General features: G+C 39.9%; 2 pseudogenes; both read right to left on the bottom strand.

The window, feature by feature from the left end:
- The window catches only part of LOC127676347 (ubiquitin-conjugating enzyme E2 G1-like), a 1,073,095-nt pseudogene that overhangs the window by 121,942 nt on the left and 930,518 nt on the right, over positions 1-20,635 (bottom strand).
- The window catches only part of LOC127685088 (uncharacterized), a 251,676-nt pseudogene that overhangs the window by 58,587 nt on the left and 172,454 nt on the right, over positions 1-20,635 (bottom strand).

The raw sequence follows: 20,635 nt of genomic DNA, 5'->3' as shown, positions 1-20,635 counted from the left end.
TACCCCCACTGGAAAGTAAATAATATAATATCCATCACATAAGAGCTTGTGAACATTGAAAATATTTTAAATAACATCAAACAAAATACACATATCAGATACACATTTGGCATTAAGTGAATATGAGGTCCTTGTTTGCTAATGGTTGGAAAAGATTTGTGTGGTTAAGAAAAAAGGAGCATCGTAAAGAGTCATGCTTCCAAACATTAAAATGGGGAAGTCTCCCAACTCTGTGAGAGAATGCATACTGTCTGGCCAGTCTCCACTTTGAACTGATGAAGGAAAAACCTATGTGTTGTTTTACACATCCTGCCTAACTTCGACCAGGACTCAGGGGCTATCTCTAATGACAAGAAGCTCTATACTTAGCCACCATGAGTGGCATCTTAGCATGAGTAGCATTGTCCAATCATTATATAGATAATCCTTCCTTCCCTTGAGTATGAAAGTTACGCTAGTTTCCCCAACTAAACACAATAAATCACTCTACTAGATACCTATTCACAATTGATCAGGGCCCATTTAATAGATGTTAATTCACGTCTGGCATTGTAAACCTGGCCAATTACCTGTAGCTGCAGTGGTCATAAATTCAATATGAAAACCATTTTCTTATAGCAATTTTTTCTGATTAGAGTCTAAGATCCCACAGAAAAGTGTAGCTCATCCTCACCAAAGAAGATTCTATTTTGAAACTGACAAAAGCTACTGAAAATGCAGAACTGGTCGAAGTGAAGCAATCAAATGAGTATAGGGAGCCCAGATCCAACAGGTACATCTACAATGCAACCTCTGCACCAAGTCTCAGAGAACACTGTGGAAGCAGGGGCAGAAAGATTGTAAGAATCAAAGGATCCCACCACCAGCTGTAAGATGGTGTCTTCTAGAACTGACAAGGACACTACACCTGTGAAGCCTCCTATAGGGTTGCCTAAAACAGACATGCATAATGACCACACAAGTTGACATGCCAATATGAGTGGGGAAAACCTCACAAGGCCCCACCCCTAGAGGAAGAGCTATAGGCAAGTAATGGCTGCTGAGAGAAAGAAAGTCAATCTTCTCCAGAAAAAACTACAACATAGTTATAACCAAAGAAGAGATTATGGATTCTAGAGGTGGGGCAAGAGAAGAGCTTGGAGGGGAAAGTTATGGAGACACAGTTCTCATCTATGAAATTCTTTTTTAAAAAAAATAGAAGGAGCAGTATTTTCCAGTTCCATCTATTTGCCTACAAAACTCATGATGTCCTAATTCTTAATAGGTGAGTAGTATTCCATTGTGTAAATGAACCACATTTTCTGTATCCAGTCATCTGTTGTGGGACATCTGGGCTGTTTCCAGCTTCTGGCTATCACAAACAAGGCCACTATGAACATAGTGAAACATGTCCCCCTGCGGCATTTGACTTAATTCATGTTGAAAGAGTGGGTGGGATGGCATTCCTCAAGGTAGGAGGTGAACATGGAAAGAGAACCAAGAACCCTGGAAAGGCCAAAGCAGTAAGAAGGAGAGTGGAGGAAGAGCCTTCTATATAGCAAGTATGATGATACCAAGAAGAATCTTTAAAGTATATATTGTTTAGAATGGAGGAAGTGTTGGGAGAAGCACGCTCCAGGACAGGCTGGGCAGTCAAGCATTTTGCAGATAGGCTGGCCAAGTTAATCACGGAGAACCATTGTAAGTATATAATTCACAGGCATCTTTGATAAACTCAGCCAAAGCAATTTCAGTGGAGTGGTAGACGCAGTCCCAGGTGGGTTTCAGAGAGGGAAATGGGAAAACAGGAAGATGAATACAGATGGTGCTCTGTCAATTGGTGGCAAATGAAATATGAGACTTGTATAAAGAGGAGTGTGGAGGTCGGAGCGAGTTCTGCCTTGCTTTGTTATTTAAGAATGGTAGATATTTGAAAATGTGTGACTACTGAAGGAAGTTCCAAAATAGGCATTAGTGACTTAAAAATACCGAAGAAACTGAGATGGATTGATAGTCTAAGACTCTGGGAGAGAGGAAGAGAGGAGTTTAGTATTTGAATTGAAAAACTTGTGAACTGAGAGATTGTTTCTGGCGTAGTTCGCTTTACTCATTATTCTGGCTACATACTTGTTTCCATAGAAATATCTGAGTCTCCCAAGGAGAAGTGAAGCCTGAGTAAGAACAGTCACATAAGTAGTTTTTAATTTCATTTGGTGAGAAATGATCCAGGAATAGAAACCATGCAATTAGGAATCAAGAAACAGAGAGGAAGAAAAAGCCATTCCAGGCAAATCACTAACTTGCTATCAAAATGGCTTGGTACCACCGGGATCCTACCAAAGAAAACTTCCAGCACGTGAAGCTTAGAGTTGTCCACCTGGGATGGGAGGGAAAGATGCTAAGACAGTATCTGCTGACTCTTAAGAAGATGTATTGTCAAAGTTTCTAGATATCCTCAAGGTTTGTGACTGCCCCAGAACGGTGAAGAGGTCTCTTGTTGAGGATATAAATTGGGGATAAATGAGCCACAGAACAAAAAGCAAGAGACTTGCAGGGTAGCTAAGTGAAGCTTCTGGCAGGCCTCCCTTATTCATAGCTGGTGATGGAGGTCAGCATGAGCCATGAGGGTGAGCAGTGAATGCTGGAAGATGTCCTACAGGTTCCCTGAGCACCATCTTTACATGAGCACAGCAGCACTCTGCATTTATTACAAAGAACATCTTAAGTATTAGCAGCAACCCTTAATGTTAACCAAGCCACCAAATTTAATACATGCCTTGTCCCAACCACAGGACAACTGAGGAAGTGTCCTTGGTGCTGGATATGGAAAACACATGTACTTAAGATTCTGGAGTGTTTCAAGTGTGTACACGAAGCATATCTTTATTGGATTGCTTATGAAGACTGTATCTTTTTAATTTCCCTTAAAACCTCCGTGTTGTAATTGTGTCCCTAATGATGAAATTGCTATTTATTTAACATCCAAAAAGCTTTCCCATTAAAGCTGAATTAACATCATTTAAAATATCACCAAATAGTTTTCTTTGAATAATTACACTCTATTAATTACTACCACAGGGCTTTTTTTCCTATCAGAAAGAGAACAATTAGAGAAATTGTAGCTACACCATAGAGAGATCTCCATGTCCCATGATGATGTATAAAGTAGTCTCTTCAATAAAATATCAAAACCTTGATGAACCATGACCAAGATGTTACACGTCTTAAAAGATAATTAAAGCTCAGAACATATCTTGTCTCCTGAAATCATGAGAGACTGATTTCTTTTATGGCAGCACCGTGGAAGTAACATATGAAGGTTTCATCCTGCACATATGTTGAACCATGAGTTGATCCCATGAATAATTTAAAAATGAATTTGGCAAAGAGATTGAGTAATTTTTCATTTGACAGTCTTTAAGAAAAACCTTTCAAAGAGGGTATATATACACAAAAGAGTAAGGCTGAGTTTAGTGTGTGGATTAGTGATGATTCTCGGCTTTTGTAGGGCTTTGTAGTTTTCAAAGCACTTCAAATGCTTATTATCAGCTCCCTTGATCCTCACAACAACCTTCCAATTTGCACAGGGCAAGTAGCATGATTCCATTCTACAGAGAGAGAAAATGAGTTCTCTGAGAGTCTATGTAACTTGTCAGTGTTCCCTGGTTGGTATGGAACAGATTCCTGACTACAGAGCAGGTCTTAAACACCAAAGCTCCTTCCCTCACATCAGACCCCTGGCTCCTTGAGTCATAAATGCTTGTAGGGCAGGGACAATGTCTTTTGCCTCTGTCATGTCCCATTGCACTTAGCATATTTTATGGGGCTCAGTAGAGATCTCTTACCTTTGAACACTCATTAATGGCCAGTACTTATGAGATATCTCACCATACCTTATAACAGAGCTATATTTTTTCTGTATATGCATGAAATTTGTAATATTTAACAGCAACTGATTGACTTGATTGTGGAACCATAGTCGTTCAAGAAGTGGTCTGTCCATTGCCCCATCCTCATCACAAGGGGGCTTTCCTCTGGACTGCATCCAGAATATTGCCTGCAGTTGAAAGGAGTAATTGGTACTAAATGAACCTAAACCATAATGTCTGTCCCCATGAAAAATTTCTTAACAGCTTACAAAAGATCCAGGACACTAATGCCTATTAGGCAGGGTGTTGGGCAACTTGGCTACACGTCTACCGTGCTGATTCTTTTTCATTTCTTTTGAACAGAATCATGCCACTTGCTCTGTACAAATTGTTGTTAGACATACATGAGATTCAGAGAGTGTGTATAACCCCTTCTAGATACTGTTTTAGGAACCCTCCGATCTATTCACAATGTCCAGCAACTAAAAGGAGTTCTTTCTCCTGTGTATTTAATTTTCTTTGTGTAACCTCCCAGAACATATCAAGATCACCTAAGAAAGCAAGGGGAAGAACTTGTCCTAGGTTAGAAGCCACAGAGATTAAAGAGTGTGTGTGTGTGGTGGGGGGGGTGTGTAATAACTTCAGCAGTCAGCAAGGGTTCCCCTCCTTCAAGTGTTCAAACTCTCTTCCATTTGAGCATGTAATTTCTATCTGTAATTAATCTAGCTTCCCTTGCATTTTAGATACTCCAGTGGCTACAAGTGAATGTGAGTGCCAATTTGTTCAGTGAGTGAATGAAGCCTCACAGGAAAGGTGACCTCAAGTGCCATCATGAGAAGCGAGAACAGAACTCCCTGTGATCTACAGAAGATACAAGAAGCACTGCAAAGCCATGTTCTTGATTGTCGAAGCCCCTAGTAGTCAGGGCATGAATCCTTTCAGGGAAGAATTTTAGGATGATTGTTGCTGAACTAACTATTCTCTAGCATAACCACTAGAAAGCTATCCTATAAGGATAAATGACAGGATTGTCAACCAACTTGGCTCAGAGAGCAGGAATCCACTTGAATTCCCCCCCTTACCTATGGAGGACAGGTAGTTTCCTTTATCTATGAGGAGCACTGGCCTTTCAGGCAGATTCTTTCCCAGTAAAGCACAGCTTTCTGGGAAGAATTAACACATTTTTATTTCCTTAAGAAACCCAAGACAGAAACGGCATCAACAGGTTAACAGATGGCACAGCTTCTTATACGACTTCACCTCAAGGGCAAGAGAGCAAGCGTAAGGTCACCTCCAGTGAAGCCACTGAGATAGTGACCTACATTGCTTGGCCATGCCTGAAATACAGGGTGCGGTAAAGCCTTGGCAGTTATCCTGAATATCAGGAGCCACGTGGGTAGTTTATAAAAACTCCTACCACACCTAGGAGAGAGGTCTAAGAGTAAAAGACCTAGGAAAGAGAATTTCTATTGCTTATGGGAAAAGCTTTTCTTTAAAAGTACAAGAGAAGATGTGAAACTTTCATGTGAAATTAAAATCACAGTGAGAAGTTTAATGGGTTAATGGAATGATTCTCATTAGTTAGAGGCTGCCTGGCATTTTGCTTGTTTAACTATACTCTCAAAGATATAGAATACTTGCTCATCTGCAGAGAAGTATGGCCTTGATCTCACTTCTTTTCCTATTGACTGTCTATGTATAAAAATTGCCCTACCTCTGACCAATGTAGTCACCAGTGTTTTATCATTGACTTTTAAACACATTAGCACCAACCAGTACCTAGTGATTAAATGAACGAGACTCAAGCAAAGCAATTAAAAGAGTGAACAAAACTGTTACTCTCGCTAAAGAAGTTCTAAGGCAGTGAGATTACTTCCCAACAATCCTCTCCTACTTTATTATTAGTTTTAATTTTTGAAACCATACATAAACCCAGAAAATTACACATATTTTTGGGGTACAATGCAGTGTGTTGATATCTGTGAATATGTGTATGTTGTGCAATGCTCAAATCAGTGTAAACACCTCACCCAAACATACACACTCATATATCCACACACACACACACACAAACACTCGCTCACTTACACAGACACAGCCTGGAAAACTCCACCTGGCTTTACAATGTCACATTGCAATTTCTCTCTTCTGCCTGGTAACACAGCCCTGACACAGTTATCACAGGCAGTCTCTTATATAACATCACACTGGAATTCCTAAGGTTTGACTAGAACTTTGTTCCCTTTGTTCAATGCTTCTTCACCCTCCCCTTTCCTCTAGCCTCCCCTGCCTCTGTCAATCAATGTCCTGCCCCCAACTACAATTAGATCAACTGTTACAGGGACTCTTGTAACATGTGAATGAAAACCCATGGTTCCTGTCTTGCTTTACCTGACTAATTTGACTAGCATAATATCCAGACTGTCATTTTTAATGGCTGAATAGTATTCCACCATGGTTATGCATTGCATTTTCTAATATTTATGAGTTAATAGACATGTTCGATCATTGTAACCGTGTAACACTTTGGATTACTGTAACCATGTAGCACTTTGGATTGTAGTTAACCATGCTGGTGTTTTTGACATACTGATTGCATTTCAATTGGATATACACCTGGTATTTGTTTGACACTCCGGTTTTCCAAAGATAGAAAGCTGCCAGAAACAGCATTTGTTCCCCCCTCCCATGTGTGGGGAAGCTGATGGAATAGAATGAGTCTTCAGATGAGGTCCTTTTTCTGTTTGTTGGTTGGTTGGTTTGCTGTTGTTCTTTTCATCAGTTCTGTGTTTCTGCTAGCATTATAGACAGACTTAAAGTAGCAATACTAGAAAAATTAAGTGGAAAATTTACTTAAGTACTTTATGCTAAACTTACTTTTATCTATTTGATACATTGTATTTTTAAAACATCTACCTCTACAAAGCCCTACTTTCAACATCAACCTCCTCAGGACAGCAAATGCCCTTCCATAAAACACAGAGCCCTCAAGGCCAGCATACCTTGGAAACAGTAGACTCATGTGAGCTACTTTATACAGTTTTCTCCCTTTATCAATGAATTTTTCTTGTAGGGTACTGTGGGACTAGCAGATTGGTCTCCATCCTGGTATGCTGGGATGTTGTTGAGCATCTATAAGCTTAAACCATGAAGACTTTATCAGTTGGTTGGTTTTCTTCTTCTGAGGCATCTTTATACACAGAACAGAAAGGACCTTCACTGCCCTTGGTTTAGAAGCAGATCTTGGTCACCAAAGTACAATCTCACCTTGGGCATAATAAAGCCTGTCCTGACCCTTATTACATCTTTCCAGTTTATATTCCCAGAAACCTGAAAAGTTTCAGAAAAATCACTTGAGGTGTTTCGTCTTTATTATTAAGCATACTTATAAAATGATTTAAAATCACCTTTAAAACAATGAAGCTATCAAAAATGTCCAATGGCAGAGTCAGATGTGGACACACACATCTGTAATTCCTACCCTCAGAAGACTGAGGCAGGAGAATAGTCAGTTCAATGCTTAGGAGCTAATGGAGTTGGTATCAGGTTACTTCTGAGATTTCTTGGTAGAAAGAAGGTAAGCACCATTATCTGGGTTTGATGAAAGAAAAAATGGAAGGTTCCCTTCCCAGAAGGTCAAAGCACGTTGGGTAGAGAGGGTCCAGTCACATGGGTCCAGTGGCTATGCCTAATGCCATGTTGTCCTCTCTGTGTGTCTTTTTTCTCTTCCACCATCTTGTGGAGATGTCTGCCTCCAGACAGGAATCCTGCACTGATACTCATCCAGGAGAAGGTGAAGGGTTCACCATCTTGCCAAGAGCAGCAACATGTGTTTCCTACTAATGCAGCCTTCATCACACTGCATTATAATTGCTTAGCTGCCTGAGCTCCCCACTGGACTGAATACATTTTAATATATTTAAATGAATGAATGGAAGACAAGCACTGAATAACACACTGGGCAATTCCTGGACAGTGGTTTTACAGAAAGACAAAGGTGCTCTACACAGAGGCATTTCTTATGCAGTGAGCAATTGCCAATTACCTTAAGTTGTCTTATATTGTTAGCTACAGAAACAAGATTTCCTTGCATAAAAAAGATAACTAGCTACACTCCCCGAAAATAAGAACCACATCTTATCTTCTTAGTTTAGTTCAGATCAACAAACATGTATTAAGTACCAGTCATTATGCAAAATGCAGGAGAAGCAAGGATGAGTAAGACTGAATCAGGGTTCTCATAGTTTACAGACCTGAAGGAGGAGATACAATAGAAAGGGTTAAAGAGTGGGCTGTAAAGCCTGATTCAAAATTGACTAAGGATGCCAAGGAAGCTAAAGGACTTGCTACCTAATGTTGAATTTTAAGACTGAGTTTGTCTACCAAAGGGGCATCCCAAGTATAAAGAAAGTATACAAGAAAGACACTCACAGCAAAAAGTGTCTTGGTGTATGCATGGACACAAAAAGGGTCCATGTTTATTAAAGGTCTAATTAAAGCAAGGTTAGGTTTGTGGGTAGCAATAGTGAGTAAGGGATTCTTATGAGGCTGATTCATATGAGAGCCCTAACTCCAGAGGTTCTTGCAGACAATGCTAAGGAATTGGATTTCACCCTGCAGGTGATTAACAGCCACCAAGGCTCAGGACATTGATTTCTATTCTAAATAAAGGACTTTGGAAGGAGTTTGTGAAGGCACTAGGGATTTGGGGTACTGAGCTGAGAGCAATGAAACCAGTTAGTAAACTACAGCAACATTTCATAAACATGTGATAAGGATTTATAAATGGTTTTAAATAGCCAAGTAATTATAATGCACCCCTTTCCCCTCATAAATCATCCTACAGCAGCAAGCCAAACAAGAGCAATGAAGATTCCAGACTTAATGAAAATTTAACCATGAAATACAATATATTTGAGAAGGAAGCCACATTTATTGTCTTATGAGAAATAGTACTTAGGGAAAAAATTGTTGAATCACACAGGGTGGAGTAAGAAGTAATATTCTCAATAAACTGAGATAGAACCCTAATCTTTCACAAGCATCCTAGATTTTTGATATTTTATTGGTAACCTGAAGGACTCAGATCATTAAAAAATAAGCAATAATTTAAAATATAGAAATGCAGGTCTGAAAGAAGGAGAGAGGATAGTTAAGAGTACCGGCTGCTCTTCTCGAGGACCAGGGATTATTTTCCATCACCCATATAGCCATGGTGGCTTACAATCATCTTTATTTCTAATTCTAAGGGCTCTTAAATATTTTTCTAGCCTCCATGGATACCAGGCACAGAAGAGATATGCAGACAAAAATAACTATTGCCAGTTAGCAGGATGGAAATCAAGGAATGATTTCTAAGGTTGTTCTCTTATCTACAAATATATGTGCACATGTATTCACACCTATATTTTCATAAAAACATGCACCTGCAAACATATATGCACACACACACACACACACACATGCAGACAGAGGAAAAAAGAGACAGAAACAGAGAGAGTAACAGAGAGAGAGACAGCAACCTACATAATTAGATCACTTCAATAAGAAAAGAGTTTTAAACAGGAGTAAAAAAGACAAGGGAAGACAACATAAGGAGGACGTGAAAGATGGGACTTGTTATTTTTGTTTTCAGAACAGGAGCAGGAAAAGAATATAAAATATAATTTGGTTAAGCTCAGAAAAGGAGCTAAAAAAGGAAAAGGAGACAGAATGACCCTCTAAACTACTAAATACAAATTCAAGCATACTGTAAAACTGTTTTTTATCTTATTTTGCTTAAATTGGGGACAGGATGGAATGCTGTCTTCCTTTTGTCAATTCGTCTCACACATTCTGGGCCCTACAGGAAGAGCGCCCAAACCAGGGAAATCAAGTAAAATATGTCTTTCAAACGGGCTTTTCAGATGATTAAACAAAATGGAAAAAAAATGAATCATTTGAATGAAAGAGACACATTCCCAGGGATCAAGCAGTATGATGACCCCAAAGCACACACAAACACATAACTGGTCTACAAATATGATAAAAAGTGCCTAGGGGTTAGCAAAAATAAACAAAACAATTCCCCATCCCTATATGAAAGCCAGGGGGCGTGAAACAAGAAATCTCAAAGATGAGGATCTTAGACTGCCCTGGCCCAGCCTCAAGACTCAATAAAAGCCAGGTAGGTTCACAGGGAATGAGGTCAGCCCCTGAAATGTGGACACCAAGAAAGTGATATTCAGTCACACGGGGAAAGTTAAGAGCACACCTGCATTCAAGAACTGGCTGTTCTGAAAATCTTCAACCAAGGACAAACTTCAGACAACAGAAAGCTAAGGGTGGAGCTTTCCCAAAAATCTGATGAGTACAGGTGACTGTAAACACCGAATAAGACCAAGATCAAAACCAATGCACAACCAGTGGGACCCAGGAGAACATGAGTGTGCTGAATGACTCAGTCAGCTATTATAATTTGGAAAGGGAATCATGGGAAGCCACCACAAACCCCATTTCTCACTTTATCTACACTGTTTCACAAAATATTTACATTACCAGTCTTGTGCTAACACAGTAAGACAAACGCTCGAAAATCTTGTGACCAATTTAAGGTGAGTGTTGGAAGACTTAACGAGAAGAAGGAAAACAGAGATACATGCAGCATCCTGGATTCAGCATCATTCACAAAAAGAAATCAATAGATAGTCATCCCAAAATAGAAGATCGTGTATTCTGCAAATAGCTACATTCCCGAACTATGCAGTTAGAATTAAAATTAAAATATTCCATACTATGAAAGTAACAGATGGGAGAGTAAGAAAGGCAGACAATAATAATGAGAGTTTAAGTTGTCATAACTACACCCCAAGCACACACTAGCCTAAGTAAGGCTTACACACCATTTCTTTAGAGGCAGGGGGCAGAACTCCTTTCAGGGGAAGGGATGGTTAAGTTCCGACAGAAAACCACTTGCCACATGGACTACTCTACTCTGCGTGTAGCTTGATCGCAGATTACTGTCACTCTTTTACATGGCATCGATCTTAACAAATGAATAGCTTCAAGTAAACAGTATTTAACCCGTGTTTATTTGGTGATTAAAGAAATTCAGTATTTTTTTTTCAATTTTATGGTCCTTTGCCTTGTGGATAGGTAGTTTGTGTGGTGTGTGTGTGTGTGTGTGTGTGTGTGTGTGTAAGTTTATAGCCCTTTACCCTATGGGCAGGGTTTTTGCTTTTGTTGTTGTTTTCCAAGTTTATGGCCCTTTGCCTTATGACTAAGAGTCAATCAAGTGATAGAGCACCTTTCTATCTTTCTGACACCATCTTTCAGCTCTTAATTGTTGCCTCACTGGCTGGTTCCTTCTCACCTTCCAAAATGTAAAACACTGGTGTGTGCCAGGAGCCAGTGTCCGTATCTTTCCTCTTTTCTGTCTGTTCTTATTTGAATTTTTTTATGGTTTCCAAATACTACCAACATACTATATTCTAACTTATATATTTAATCATGACAGCCCCACTGCCTCTATTCCAGAATCTCTGATTTCCTACCCAACATCTCCATGCAGGACTCAAAGAAGCCCAGCCTGACACACTTAGTTGTTTGCTTTCTAAGTCTCTGTCCTTGGTCATCAAGTCCTAGTTAAAACAGCAATGGAGTATACTCATTAATACCCCATCATCCAGTTCCTGCCATTTTGTTTTGTTTTATTTTGTTTATCCACAGCATCAACCCTCATGTGGCAGACTTTATAGAGGAATGACCTTCTCACAGTAAAGGATACAGGCATAGCACATGTTCACAGACTACCTCTGTTCTATCATCGTGGTGTTTCACAGAAGCTACAGTCAAGCACAGTCCTATGGTGGACCATGGAATAGGTGCTACCATTAACTTCTTGTTTTATAAAAGTCAAATGAATCTACCTGAGAAACTACTGTACTCCAAACTAATGCTCCTGTTACCCTCCATACCCCACAGTGCGTGTGCATGCATGCATGTGTATATGTGTGACTGCATGTATGTGTCCTACTAGAATTAGCTCCACTAATTCAAGAGATTTCTGTATTCCTTGTCTTTGCCTCAGCAGCTAGGAAGAATCACACATGGACCTGACAAAGAATACAACCTTACTGAAAAATGCAGCCTCTCATTTTTAAGCAAAATAAAGCAGTTTTTTTGTGTTTGTTTTTGTTACAGAATACATTATGAAACACATGCAGAGGAGAGATATTCTAAATTTGAAGTCATACTTCCAAGAAACAGTTTAACTACATTTATCACAATATACAGTACTGCCATTAAGAAAATGACAGTCAGTCTGACAAAAATCATAAAATCTCATGATCCCATGTTAAACTTTTTCAGCAAAGGTAAAGAAAAGTTAAGTCACATTTGTGGGGGCTGTAGCTATGGGAGTCCGGTGAACTGGATATTCCAAACCACAGATACAGCTAACTGAGTATGCGGATTCCTTCAGCTCAGCAATAGTGAACACTATTTGAGTTTCTGTCCTGAGTGGACTGGTACTGGGCATTACATCAGCTGTGTCAGCACAAGCTGATCTTGTGTTTCTGATGCACAGTATCCACCCTGGGGTGTTGAGAGAGCTATTAACCAAGGGCACCTATCATGTGATGGAGATCACAGCCCACTAAGCTTAAGGCATTAGGATGTGGAGACAGCAAACTCACAGGACTACTCAGGCAGTAAATTCTAAAGAGAAATATGCATCAGGTCATAGGCAGAAATTTGAGGAACAGCAAGTGTACTGGTTAGTGTTGTATGTTTTGGATCATGTGTTTTCAATCAACACCTACGGATGAGATAATGAGGGACCTGTGGATAGACCACAAGCCAGAGAATCAATCCTGAGATGTTGACTTCTTCCACACTCTCTTTCAAGTTGGTTTTGAGTGGCAGACTCCTTCTGGGTTTCCATCAACACAACAAATACTCACTGAACACTCTACTTGCATTGAAAATTTGTCTGCCCAAGTGTAAGAGACAAAAGAAGAATTTAAAATATTGTTCTTACCCCTGAAGTATAATATTCGATTTGGAAAGGAGAAGAATCTGTTCACATCTGGGAAGGGATGGCTCTAATAAGCCATGAGCTAGAAAAATGTAACCTTGAGCCATAAGGTGAGGGCAAGGTGCATCCTCACAGAGGAGATGCGATTGATCTGGACTGAAACATTCAGGAGCAAATTCAGGGTAGTGTCAAAGTTCAAGCTTCCTTTGGGAAACCATTTGTCAAACAACTGAGAGTAAATAAAAGAAACCGAGCTTGGGAAACTAAAGATTGACATCAAATGTCAAGCTTGATATATCAGCCTATCATATATTTACATCTATCTATGTGTCCGGCTATCAGTCTTCTATGAATCTATGTATCCATCTATGAATCTGCCTCTCTACCTACTTATCCATCTATCTATCTATCTGTCTGTCTGTCTGTTTATCGTCTATCGTCTATCTATCTATCGTCTATCATTTACCTACCTGTCTCTCTTTCCCTCTTCCTTTGGTATGGTACCCTTTGCTTTCCCAAATATACCACCAACTTTGTACCTCCTTGAACTACACACCAGACATTGCAAACTCAACACAAAAAGATTCCATTTAGTTTCCTCTAACAGTCAATTTCTTGAAGGAAAGGACTTGAGACTTGGACATTCTAAAAAGTGATCAGCCCTGGAAGGGGAATGGATAATTCAGTAAGTTTTAGCCTTTTCCTGAAAGTGGATCCTGGCAATGTCTACTTCATTGCAGGATTTCGTGTCTAAGTCGGAAAAGCCACTTTGGACAGAAATAGAGCAGGACTTTGATAAATTACTTAAAGTCAAAGCCCATTAGACATTTGACTCTAAATAACCTCAAACACCAAAGCCTAATTATCTCGACAGCTCTGTTATCCTGAAATGGCAATCCGACTGAAGAATTCCCTAGTAAGTAAAATCTCCAGGACAGACACTAACCCATAAAACCTTCAGAGAGCACGAGAAGTCTGAAGTATCCCGAAGGCCTAGAACCACACAGTTGGAGAAGGGGAGTGTCTCTGCTCCACATCTTTGCATTCCCAGAATGCCCTCCTCACTTGTAGCAGTCATCCAACCTGACTTGTCTCCCTTCAACTGTGGACTGTGCAAATAACACTCACCTGGATGAAGATATATTCATCCTGGACTACCAAGGAGCTGACGTCAATGGAGCGGGCAAAGGGGCCGCTCCGAGTTGTCTCAGCACATTCTTGGATTCTGCAGGTGAGGTAGTGGGCATCTGGAAGAAAGGGGCAGAGTGACATTTAGCAGCAAGGTAAATGGCCAGCCAAGACCCTTGCAGCACACAAAGTTGGACATTATGGGGAATCTCAGACTAATATTTTTCAAATGATAATGAGATTTTACTTTCTTGTACACAAAAATTGAAGACACTACCCCCGAAATGAGCATAATACTTAGGTTCACCAAGACAGTAGAGAAAGAGTAAATCTCATTTATGACTGGTAAAAGAATAAATCCATTTAGCTTTTAGAAGAAAACATTTGAAGAAGCTTTCAGAAATTTACATGCACATATTTTTTGCCAGTAATTTTAATTCAAGGAACTCATATAGTTTCACAAAGAGAAAAGGCAAGAATGTTCATTGTGACATTATTCTCAGCAATGTAAAATTGAAACTAGGCTAAATGTCCATGAATTAATGAACATTTGAAACAGCTAAGATATGTGCACATGACAGAGTATCATGCCATTATTACAAGATTTGGCAGGTACATATGCATCAGCAAACTCTCCATGATGCATTGCTTTACCATGTTTTGAAACTATATTTCCCATTATGTGCATATGACTCACTGATAACTTTAAACTTTGTCTTTATATACACAGAAACTTTGCTATAATTACACAGAAAAATTTTAAAGGCCTTATATAAAGATTAGATATGAGTTCTTTAGGAATGAGATGAACTTGTTATTATAAAATATTTTATTACTGCCTGTGATTTTTGCATAATATACATCTTTATTATGTTTGCAACAAGAATAGATTCACTTACTACTTACATAAAACTTGTATAATTATTTGTAAGAAAAAAATCTACATTTATAGTCACAGTTATAGCTAAACCACAACAACCAAAACTCTGATTTTAAGTGCAGAACTAGAGAGTCATCCTGGAAAACAATTTCTTGTTCCTTCAGGAAAAAAACAAGTGAGTCTTTGTGAAGAAATTACCCTAAAAATTGCTATAAACACAGTTATTGTTTGTTTTATGAAATTAAGAAATAAATGGTCAAAATTAAAAGTAGATTGCTTTAAAACTATGAGAAGCTTATTTTTCCATCATATTTAATTTCCCATCAATGTTAAAATTACAAATTGTCTTGTTTGCTAGTTTGTTGTTTTAAAATATCAACAATCCATAAGCATACCCTGGCCCAGTAGTTAGTCCTATAATCTCAGATATTCAGGCAGGGAAGACAGAAGATGACAAACTCAAGGCTGCCCTAGGCCTTCATGAGACCCTTTCTCAAAATAATTAGCTCTAGTTCATTATAGGCAACCTAGTTTTAGACCTTTTGGATTTCTAAATACTACTAACTTATATTTAATGCAAAATATTCTGATTTTTAAGCTTTTTTTAACTGGCTATTTAAATTTCAAATATAGTACAGGACAATGCTGTGTGGCTAAGCAAACAGGACCAGAGTCCAAAGGAGACCCAAGAATGACTTATGCACAAACTGTGCTCTTTCATTTATCCAGGCCTACCTCACAAGGGAGAGATGGTTTTAACCCCTAGACCCTGACCATGCCGTTAGATCGGTTTTTCTAGTGCTTTTGAGTATGTACTGTATGTGCCCTCTCTTGTTTTTGTTCATAAATGAAGCCACTTCTTGGTGAGAGAAGAGGGAAAGGCAGGGATCCAGGCTGTGCTTTGGAGCACAGTGTCTGCCCACCGGGGATATGTTTGGATGTGCGCATGAGCTTACTAATTTGCTCCTTGACTAAAGCACCATAATGCAGCAAAAAGCTGCAGTAAACACAGGTAAAGAAATCACAAACACCGGCATGAAAACCTGTGTCCTTGTCAGTCCCTGTCTCTGAAAGCTCTTCACACTGCTAATCAAAGGTACACGTGGGAGGGACATGGAAAGGCTCATTCTTCCCTGGTTATTTACTATGCTTTTTGCATTTGAACACTCTGAAAGAAGAATCAAGTCTTTCCAAGGCCACCCCAAACAAAATCAACACCTACTCAAACCTTGGCCCATGACAAGTGGGAACTGGTGCCAAACTTATCCTACAGCTTGGATCTGGCTCTGCTCGCTAGTGCAGCATGGGATGACAGGTTCCATTTAACAAGACAGTAGTCCTTCTGTGAGCTGCTGAAATCCACTTCCCATTAAGCGACCTTGCAGTCTTTAGCCAGACTCGTGTTCTGGAAGTCTCAATGCTTTGGTTTTTTCCAAAACTCAGAGCTACAGTAATGAGTGCTATTCTGGCCACTTCCCGATAGGAACTAGTGGGAGGGGACAGGGAATTACCTAGCTTTCCAGGCTACCAATCAGAAATGAGGGACTGTCACCAGAAGACCTTTGGGTGTCAAAGCTGAGTCCGTTCAGGCTCCATATTTCTAATAGATCTCAAGTTGTGAGTATAACAATAGTCCCTCAAAATGAGGATAAATATGACTATATATAAAGTTCTATGATGGAAACCAAAAGAATATTCATCATATACATTGAAATCCCAAAACAAGCTGCTAATAACCTAGCCTTTTTGCTTGTTTGGTTTTGGTAAAACCAGGTACCAGACACAGGAAGAGACTCAGATCAAGACTAACCATCACAGTGTGGTTATTGAAGACGGGGTATTAATTGTAACAACATCTCATCTGGGAGGTGTTATGTGTAAAATACTTAGCATATTGCTGAATACGGTTAAAAATCCACTAAGTGCCATTTACACTGTGAAGGAAAAGGAAAGAACCTTAAGTCGAGAGCAACTGTCATATACTCAATTAGTGTCACCTAGCACTGGCATGGGTGTCAGGAAGGAAAAGTTTGTGTTGAGGCGTAAAGTCATATTCCAAGTTTGTACTGCTCCGGACACCCTGTTAGTGCCAGGCTAATGCACAAAGAATATACCCAAGATCGAAAATAATAAGTGAGAAAAAAAGAAGGAGTGACTTTTGAGGTTTAGAGTGAGGACCGAAAACTAAGCTGTGTGAAGAGGGAATCTTTGAAAATGAGAAAACGCCACACGGACGAGTCATACTGCTGAAAGTCTGACCACATGTGGCCATTATCACTGAGATGGAATCTCCTGTTCTTCATTTGAAATGTCCCCAAGTAAAAGGAAAAACTACAGAGAGGCTAAACTTTAGAAGCCCTCATTTAGATCACCATGTGAGAACCCCAGGTAGTGATTTTTCAACTGGAGGATGCTTATGACTAACATGCTTCCAAATGTAAAAACACTTTTGTCAAGCATTGGTAAGGGTTTTCCACTGAAAATATAGCCCTATAAATATGTTAAATTCTAGAAAGCTAAGTATTATAGTTGTTATCAAGGCATTTTAGGATTTTTTTATGAGTTATTTATGTGCACTATATATGAGGAATGTCCTTAGAGGACAGAAGAAAGAATTTGATCCCAAGGAACTGGAGTTACAGAAGGTTGTGAGCTGTAATATGGGTGCTAGAAATCTAACTCTGGACCTTTGGAAGAGCAGCAGTGCTCATAAGAGCTCAACCATCTCTCTAGGCTCAGTTGCTACAATTCCTATAGCAACTGGCTTGACACAAATTCAGTGAGATATATGCAGCCATACAAGTTACAAAGAACTTTGTGGTTTGTCTGTCTTGATCTTTTTCAGGTATTGTCAATGTGACGATATCTCCTGTGAGTGCATGAGTGTAAATAGCCAAGTCACATACTGAAGACAGCATTTTATAACATTCTATCTTATCCTTAAGTTCTTGAAGGCTTTCTGCTTCCTCTTTCATAGTGGGACTTGGGAGTTCCCAAAGCTCCACATCTTATTGAGGAATTAATGACAGCTGATAGATGCTTGGGGAAGGGATTCATTCACTTTGGGGGTGTGGTCATTGGTAGATTGGCCATGCACCCCCCCCCTACACACACATGAGCAGCATCAAATTGACTTAGTGGGTTTTAAAAACAAATTAAGGAGGCATGAAATTAGGAGGGGGATCTGTTAAGAAGGATCTTGAGGGAGCTCAAGAGGGAATAGACAATATAGATATAATATTGTATACTTGCATGACCTTCTAAGCAAATAAATTAAGAAACTACCCAAAAGTTATATACTTGAACTCTTAGGGGTCCATTGTTAGAATAAATCCTCTTGTTTGTACAAATAATACAAGTCTTACCACTGTATCTTCAAGGTCAAGAACAAAATCTAGCACATTGTAGGTTATATTTAAGTCTCTGGCCAATAGAAGGACAACGTTTTTGCAAATAACTGCTGCTAAGTTTTCCAAGAAGCCTATCCATCGAAAGGGTTCATTTGTTAAAACAAGTGGTCCCTGTGGTTTACCATGTGGACATAAAATGCCTGGGTGAGCCATGGAGGCCAGTGTTTGAATTACACCAAAGATGCTCTGGAAATCACTAATGGGGGCAGCAAACTACATCCCACTCACTCACATCCCCAGAAAATTCATTCCTTGGGGGTTATGTCAATAACAGTCTCCCTTGGGCCTGGAAGTCTGTCTATACTGGGAAATAGAGATGGATAAAGCAGTAATAGACCTTAAGGCTTTTCATCTTCCCAAGCCATTAAAATGCAAATCAGGGCTGGAGAGAGACCTCTAGGCAGGTCTCTGGGCATAGTGTGATCTCACCAGCACTCACATCCATCTGCCGTCCTCACTTCCATGTGCACCAGGTCTGCCTCCTTATCCAGTCCCGACACCGACCTGGGGGAGAAAGGGAGAGACAGGCTAAGACAGGCCAAGCACAGGGAACAGCAGGGCGAGAGACATCTGGGCTATACATATCTGGGTTGTTATTTGGTACTCTAAGGTCCATCCTGCAGCTGACACAGTACAACCAGTGGCAGCCCCAGAAGTATGATTGGTTTCATAGAGGGCCACCTGCAATGGTCATGATGCAGGATTCCTACAGCTGTGTCAGTGAGCCTTTCAAAAGACAGAGTTCATGACATGGGAATGTCAGCCTGCATCTCCTGTCCTTGAGCCATGCCTGCCACTTTGTACCTTCTAAAAGAATTTTGTGAGCCTCTCTCCCCACCATCTGTCTTCTTAGTCATGACTTTCTCCCCTTGTCCTAGGAACTGAACTAGAGCTCTGAGCATGCTCACCGATAGGCAGGCGTTCACCCACTGAGCTGTGTCCTCAACTCAAGACACCTCTAAATATCCATATTATTGCTCTATCCATGTCTTACACATAGAACACAACCTCTTTTTCCTTTCCTGTTTTGGTGCTTTCAAGGTTTGTCTCCATTAACTGAGCATGTCTACTTTCTTTTCTTCCTTTGTTTACAAACAACTGTTTGGCAGCAAACACTTAAAATATGGAATCTGGGACAAAACTCTCCTGGTTACTAGGTTGAGAGACACTTGAGACTTCCTTGCCATCATCTTAAGGAGGATAACCTCAGAGTCTATACAGAAGACATTCTTTTTTTTTTTTAATTTTTTTTATTCGGTATATTTTTTATTTACATTTCAAATGATTTCCCCTTTCCTAGCCCCCCCACTCCCAAAAAGTCCCGTAAGCCCCCTTCTCTCCCCCTGTCCTCCCACCCACCCCTTCCCACTTCCCCGTTCTGGTTTTGCTGAATACTGCTTCATTGAGTCTTTCCAGAACAAGGGGCCACTCGTCCTTTCTTCTTATACCTCATTTGATGTGTAGATTATGTTTTGGGTAATCCAGGTTTCTAGGTTAATATCCACTTATTAGTGAGTGCATACCATGATTCATCTTTTGAGTCTGGGTTACCTCACTTAGTATGATGTTCTCTAGGTCCATCCATTTGCCTAAGAATTTCATGAATTCCTTGTTTCTAATGGCTGAATAGTACTCCATTGTGTAGATATACCACATTTTTTGCATCCACTCCAGAAGATATTCTTTACACATCCTTCTGAAGGCCACCCAGACAATGGTCTCCTCTCCTGACACAGATATCCAGGCCAATGTGAGATGCAGAAATCCAGCTGCGAGTGCCAACAAACACACTGAAACATCCGTGCACCAAAGAGCACAGAATCAAGGTCTCTAGTACACCCTGATTCACAGGATTTGTAGGACATCACCATCACAGACGGCACTTCTAGAAAGAGTCACTGTTGAAGTTGCCAGTGGCCATATTCTCTCACAGCCAGGTGACCCCCAGTTTAATCCATCTCAATACCAGTTTTCTGATTTTCCATGCTTCTGTGTGTAAGAGAAGCAAGTTAAGAAGAGCATTTATTAAAGAACAGATGCCTAGACAGTAAGAGAAGTAGAAAACATGGCCAACAGACCTCAAGCTCCAAACTCAATCTTCACGTCACAAGTCCCTGTGTTTTCCAATAGCCCTCAGCTGTAACTATATTAGAGATGAATTAGTTGACTGACAACTAGGTGAAGGGCTGAAGAGAGTGAAAAATGAAGTGAAAGCCTTTATGGCTAGTGTTCTTAGTTTATGACACCAGGGTAGAAATGATAAAAATTAGAAAAAGATCAATTACTTTTGTTAATTCAGATAAAACAATCCTGTCTTAGAGGACCAAACGCTGGATGGCTTTTTCTTCAGTCT

The sequence above is a fragment of the Apodemus sylvaticus genome, chromosome 1, assembly GCF_947179515.1.
Source record: "Apodemus sylvaticus chromosome 1, mApoSyl1.1, whole genome shotgun sequence".
In the NCBI taxonomy this organism is placed as follows: domain Eukaryota; kingdom Metazoa; phylum Chordata; class Mammalia; order Rodentia; family Muridae; genus Apodemus; species Apodemus sylvaticus.
Note: the sequence above shows the minus strand (reverse complement) of the source record. Positions and strands in the feature narration are given on the sequence as shown.